At 35.9% G+C, this 6,000-nt stretch overlaps 1 long non-coding RNA gene across 1 annotated transcript; it reads right to left on the bottom strand.

The window, feature by feature from the left end:
- Positions 1 to 1,739: 1,739 nt before the first annotated feature.
- Positions 1,740 to 3,549, bottom strand: LOC121791331. Its single transcript, XR_006048515.1, has 2 exons — positions 3,330 to 3,549; positions 1,740 to 1,915 (listed from the first exon to the last, which is right to left on the bottom strand). It is a non-coding gene; the product is annotated as an uncharacterized LOC121791331 (long non-coding RNA).
- Between the last annotated feature and the right edge of the window lie 2,451 nt (positions 3,550 to 6,000).

Here is a 6,000-nt window from a genome sequence, read left to right on the forward strand (position 1 = left end):
TGAGAAAAAAAAAATTTGAGCAAAATGTCTGGGATTAATTTTAGATTTCAATCAGATATATCAAATAGTAAGAAAATACTATGATGATAATTATGAGCGAAGTTGTCGTTTACATGTACGAGAAGATGCCAAACGACGTACATAAAAGAACACAATTCCGCCCTCTCCGAAAAACATTTCTGGATCCGCCACTGGGCGGAGCCACTTCGGCTCCAGAAAGGAGCTCAAAATTTATCATACTATTTTTTTATTTTATAAAATGTCAAATGTATGCTACATTTCAAATCCTAAAAAAATTCACATATGTAATTTTCCCTTCCCAAGTTGAAATAAAAGTTGAATTCTTGGCCCCGCCTGTGGTTGGTGACTATCGGGTTCTTGGCTCGGATTGACCTTCATCGTAGCTTGGACCATGGACGAATCCACAATGATATTGAAATTATTACTATATATTGTATATATTCCTAACAATAATAAGCTTGTTCAGAAGGGAGATGGTTCGGTGTTCCACCTTTAATACTCGACGTTAGGCGTTCCACCTTTAATACTCGACGTTAGGTGTTTAGTCTTGGCGACACCATCTTAGATGACATATTTCTATTATTGGTAACTTTCTCTCTCCAATTAATCATAGTAATCAACAATTTTTAAAATCTCGTGCCGACTAAGAAATATGTTATCTTATCCAGGATGAAGGGAGTACTATATACCATTTGCACATACTTTTTAAAGCTTTATCACTTAATCAACACCATACTTTATTTACAGTGTTAGTTATCATTCTTGCTAGTCTAATTTTATTTCTTTATTTATAGTAGCGCTCGTTATTCTAGCTAATCTATCCTTTTTATTTTAAATACTTTAATTATGGCACTCCCTCCGTTTCTTGTTAACCGAACAAAAAATGTGAAATTCCAAAAGACAGATCTCTTACCACCATTGACACTTAAAAACTCATCTTCACAATCCGATTCCAACCAGGGTTGTGAGTCGAAGAACGCATCATCCTTGCTAAATGTATTGTAGTATTAGCAGTATGGCCTAAGGAAATACTCTCTTCGTCCCATTCAAAGCGAATCATTTTTTAGACACGAAATTTATTCAATGTTTTTTAGTGTGTTAAGTGGATAGAGTGGAAGATATAATAAACATAAAAACTCTTTGCTTGGAAGAGATCCAACAATGTATTGTTAATCAAACGCAAAATGTGAAATTCCAAAAGACGGATCTCTTACCACCATCTACAGTTAAAAACTCATCTTCACAATCCGATTCCAACCAGGGTTGTGAGTCGAAGAACGCATCATCCTTGCTAAATGTATTGTAGTATTAGCAGTATGGCCTAAGGAAATACTCTCTTCGTCCCATTCAAAGCGAATCATTTTTTAGACACGAAATTTATTCAATGTTTTTTAGTGTGTTAAGTGGATAGAGTGGAAGATATAATAAACATAAAAACTCTTTGCTTGGAAGAGATCCAACAATGTATTGTTAATCAAACGCAAAATGTGAAATTCCAAAAGACGGATCTCTTACCACCATCTACAGTTAAAAACTCATCTTCACAATCCGATTCCAACCAGGTTGTGAGTCGAAGAACGCATCATCCTTGCTAAATGTATTGTAGTATTAGCAGTATGCCTAAGGAAATACTCTCTTCGTCCCATTCAAAGCGAATCATTTTTTAGACACGAAATTTATTCAATGTTTTTAGTGTGTTAAGTGGATAGAGTGGAAGATATAATAAACATAAAAACTCTTTGCTTGGAAGAGATCCAACAATGTATTGTTAATCAAACGCAAAATGTGAAATTCCAAAAGACGGATCTCTTACCACCATCTACAGTTAAAAACTCATCTTCACAATCCGATTCCAACCAGGGTTGTGAGTCGAAGAACGCATCATCCTTGCTACCTGAAAGAAATCGAGAGCACCTCCGATCAGATGAGGATAACTTCAATTTTTCAAACAACAAAAGGAATGTCTCAAGATAAAATGCCTCATCCATTGCAAACAAAATCATCACTAAAGGGAGGAATCAGATGCAAAGCAGAGACCAAATAGAAGAAAAAACAGTTTGAAATCTCAATATTAAGCCTTCTAAAACATGTGAACTAAATCAAACTTTAACTTTAAGTAGTAAACAAGAAATACAATCAGAGACAGTCACATTACATCAATTCAAACACTGAACATTATCAATAACAATCACCAGTTCCTATAAAATTATCAACACACTGAATTTACTTAAACCCTTTCACTAACTCAAAAGATACAGTTGATAATCATTCACCATGCCCCTAAGAACGACTAGTTCGCGTGCTTAGCAGTTAGATTCGATAGTTCTGTTATCGGAAGGGCTATTTTCCGCAGTATTGGACGTTTTCGTTCCATAAAAATGAACATAATGTGCAGTTACAACTACAAGCCTTTAGTTGCCTTGTCCTTATCAGACAAGTATTCTTGATTTGTTGCCAAAAATTTTTTTGTTTTTTTTTCTTCCAAAAAGCTTCACTCTCAATCCCAACTGGTAACTAATATACCTACCAACAGACTTTTAAAAATATATACTACTACAAATTTAGACAGCCCTGATTTTATTTTATTTTTTTCTTAATTCAGGTTCACCAAAACCAATCACAAGATTAGTTTATGAATAAATATTTAACAACATGATTGTGACAATATTGGTAAACAATTAATTTAGTCACAAACCTAAATAAATGTTGCAGCCTTATCTAGTTGGACCCCCAAACCAATAATAATAGCAACATTAATATATCAACAACTATATTAAATCCATTAATGTCAGAAGATTTTTAAAATAAAATATGGAACTTTTCATCATCCACAATATCATCACAGGTCAAATTTTATGAGTTAGAAAAACAATAATGTTTGGAGTTCTTTGTAATTGAAAAAATTACGGTCGCTTACATGTAATATATTGCCGATGTTTTTCAACGAAAAACTTTGTTTTCTTAATGAATTGACAGCAATATTATTTAACTCAAGCAATGACATCCATGTATGATTTCCCGAATAAAATTCACCAAAAAAAATTCGAACTGATTTTTTAAATTGTGGGATGAATCAGAATTTGAAGAAAAAAAACTGTTGAAAAATTCCAAATTAAAACACTCACCAATCACAGACAAATTTCAATTTGATGAACTTCTTTAAAAAAACAACAATCATACTAATAGTATTATCTACTCAATTAGTAGTTGAAAAAAAATGAATTAGCCTTAATTCTCAACAAAACTTTTTTAAACTAATCAAAATTGATGCATAATTCACTTAAAAAAGGAGAAGCAGAAAAAAATACCTCCGCCGCGGGAACCGGGAAGAGAGAGGCTTGCTGTGACGGCCAACACGGCGGCGGAATGATCCCGGCCGTTGACCGGGAAGGAGCTCGGTTTGACCGGCGAGGAGATCACGAGATTCTCGTTTTTGGAATCCACTGATAAACAGAGCGAAACGCATGCGCCCATATTTTTACTTAGTTGTTGAAAAAAATGATTTTGCTTTTTTTGATCCTTTAAAGAGAGAGGGGCCCAAAATATCTTTATGAATGATCAATCAAAAAAATATACACTTTTAATATATTACTATAACTCTGATTATGATGAGTGAATCACAATATGTATATATGTGGTTATAATTTTATTGAATGGATATATACAATATCTGGTTTTATTATTAATATATATTATTTTCTTACTAATTTTCTAAATAACGTTATTTGAAGTATTTATGATAGGTTTAGATATGATTTTTAATCTGATTTGGAGATGATATCTAATAAAAAAACATTAATTTTATCCTAATCCGATGGTGTTTAATATAAAAAATAATCTTTTTTTTAAATATGTAGCGATACATTAAATTATTTTAAATTAAGTCATATTTAAATCGTGTTTCAATATAAAATACATAAAAAAATTAATTATGTAAAATATGAAAATCATCGATATAATTATCAAACTGGTTTATTACTTTATTTTAATAGAATCATGAATGATTAGAGGGGATTTTGCGTCAAATCAACATTTCCCAAAAAAAATCTTTTAAATTGGTTTAAAACTCATCAAATTGTATTGGTTTTTATTATTTTCGTTTAATTTGGTCTTGGTTTTTACTATTGAAACTGTTAGTGTTTGAGCTCGTCAAGATCGGATTGAGCTGGTGGAAGAATCAAGTCAGGAAATAGCCGTTGGGAACCGAAACAGAAACTAGCCGTTGGAAACGGTTATAACCGTTTTCGGCAAAAGGAAGCTGTTCGCCAAAAGGTGTTCGCCAGAAGGTGTTCGGCAAAAGGTGTTCGCCAAAAGGTGTTCGCCAGAAGGTGTTCGGCAAAAGGTGTTCGCCAAAAGGTGTTCGCCAGAAGGTGTTCGGCAAAAGGTGTTCGCCAAAGGTGTTCGCCAAAAGGTGTTCGGCAAAGGCAGCTGATCGGCAAGGGAAGCTGTTCGGCAAAGGAAGCTGATCGGCAGAGGAAGCTGTTCGGCAAAGGAAACTGTTCGGCGGTTTTTCTTGATCGGTACTACTTAAGGAAGTTGCGATTCATTCCAGAACTAACAACAACAGAAATCAAAAGTGATAGAGAGAGAATTCAAGAGAGGAAGTGTTATCTTTCAGCTGTGCGTTTTTAGCTCTCGAAGCAAGAAGTTTTCGGGCGAGTTGAGGGTTTTCCATCTTGTAAATTCTTGAGAGTTTGAGTGCTCTTGTTTTTGTAATCTCTCGAGTGATCAATAAAGAAACACACCAGATTCTGCCCGTGGATGTAGGCTTACGCCGAACCACGTAATTCGCTTGTGTTCTTCCTTGCATCTTGTCATTTCATTAATTTCCTTTTCGATCGTCACAACCATAAGTTCGTTCTTCACAACGTGGCGCCGTCTGTGGGAACTTCAATCCACGAATTGATCGAGAAGGCACAAAGTTTTGGGAGTTCTTTCTTTGTCCTCAAGAAGGCGCTCAACCTGTTTGAATAATGGCTGCAGCAAGGTTTGATGTTGAAAAGTTCACAGGCCGAAATGATTTTGGCCTATGGAGGCTGAAGATGAAAGCAATCTTGATGCAACAGGGTTTATGGGAACCCTAAATGGTGGAGGCAGAAATGAGGGGGAGAAGCCCGAGCTGATGAAAAGGAGAAGGCAAAGGCTCAAGACAGAGAGTACAAGGCATATAGTACCTTGATACTCAACCTCAATGACAGAGTCCTCAGAGAAGTTTCAAAGGAGGAGACAGCGGCTGGAGTTTGGTCCAAGTTGGAGTCATTATACATGGCCAAATCCTTGGCAAATCGGCTGCACCTGAAGCAGAAACTTCTCACTTTCAAGATTGCTGATGGAAAGGTGTGTTTGGAACAGCTCGAAGAATTTGGGAAGTGCATCGATGATCTTGAGAACATTGATGAAGAGATTAAAGATGAGGACAAGGCTCTGATGTTGTTGAATTCCTTGCCACCAAGTTATGAGCATTTCAAGGATGCTATACTTCTTGGTAGAGAGTCCAAGATTGGATATGAAGAGGTGTACTCTGCTCTAAAGCTCAAGGAAATCCAGAAATCTAATCCAAAGTCCACTGAAATGGTGTCTGAGAGTCTGAGTGTTACTGATCACAAGAAGAATGTGAAAAGAAAGTCACAGAAGAAGCCATGGAAAAACAAGACAGCTGACTGGAAAGAGACCAGATCATGCCATCACTGCAAGAAACCAGGCCACATAAAGAAGAATTGTTGGGTTGGAAGAAGAAGCAGGCCGAGGAAGAGAATGGCAAGAACAATGCTGATATTGCAGAAGAGTTGGTGGTCCCGGAGGCTCTGTGTGTGACTGAGGACATGGAAGAACTTCCATGGATCATGGATTCTGGATGTAGCTTCCACATGTGTCAACTAGAAGTCATTTTGAGGAAATCAAGAATGCAGCTGGATCAGTTTTGTTAGGAAATGCCAAGATATGCAGAATCAGAGGAGTTGGGTCCATCAGGCTTTAGAC

Source organism: Salvia splendens, unplaced genomic scaffold (assembly GCF_004379255.2).
Source record: "Salvia splendens isolate huo1 unplaced genomic scaffold, SspV2 ctg780, whole genome shotgun sequence".
NCBI lineage: Eukaryota > Viridiplantae > Streptophyta > Magnoliopsida > Lamiales > Lamiaceae > Salvia > Salvia splendens.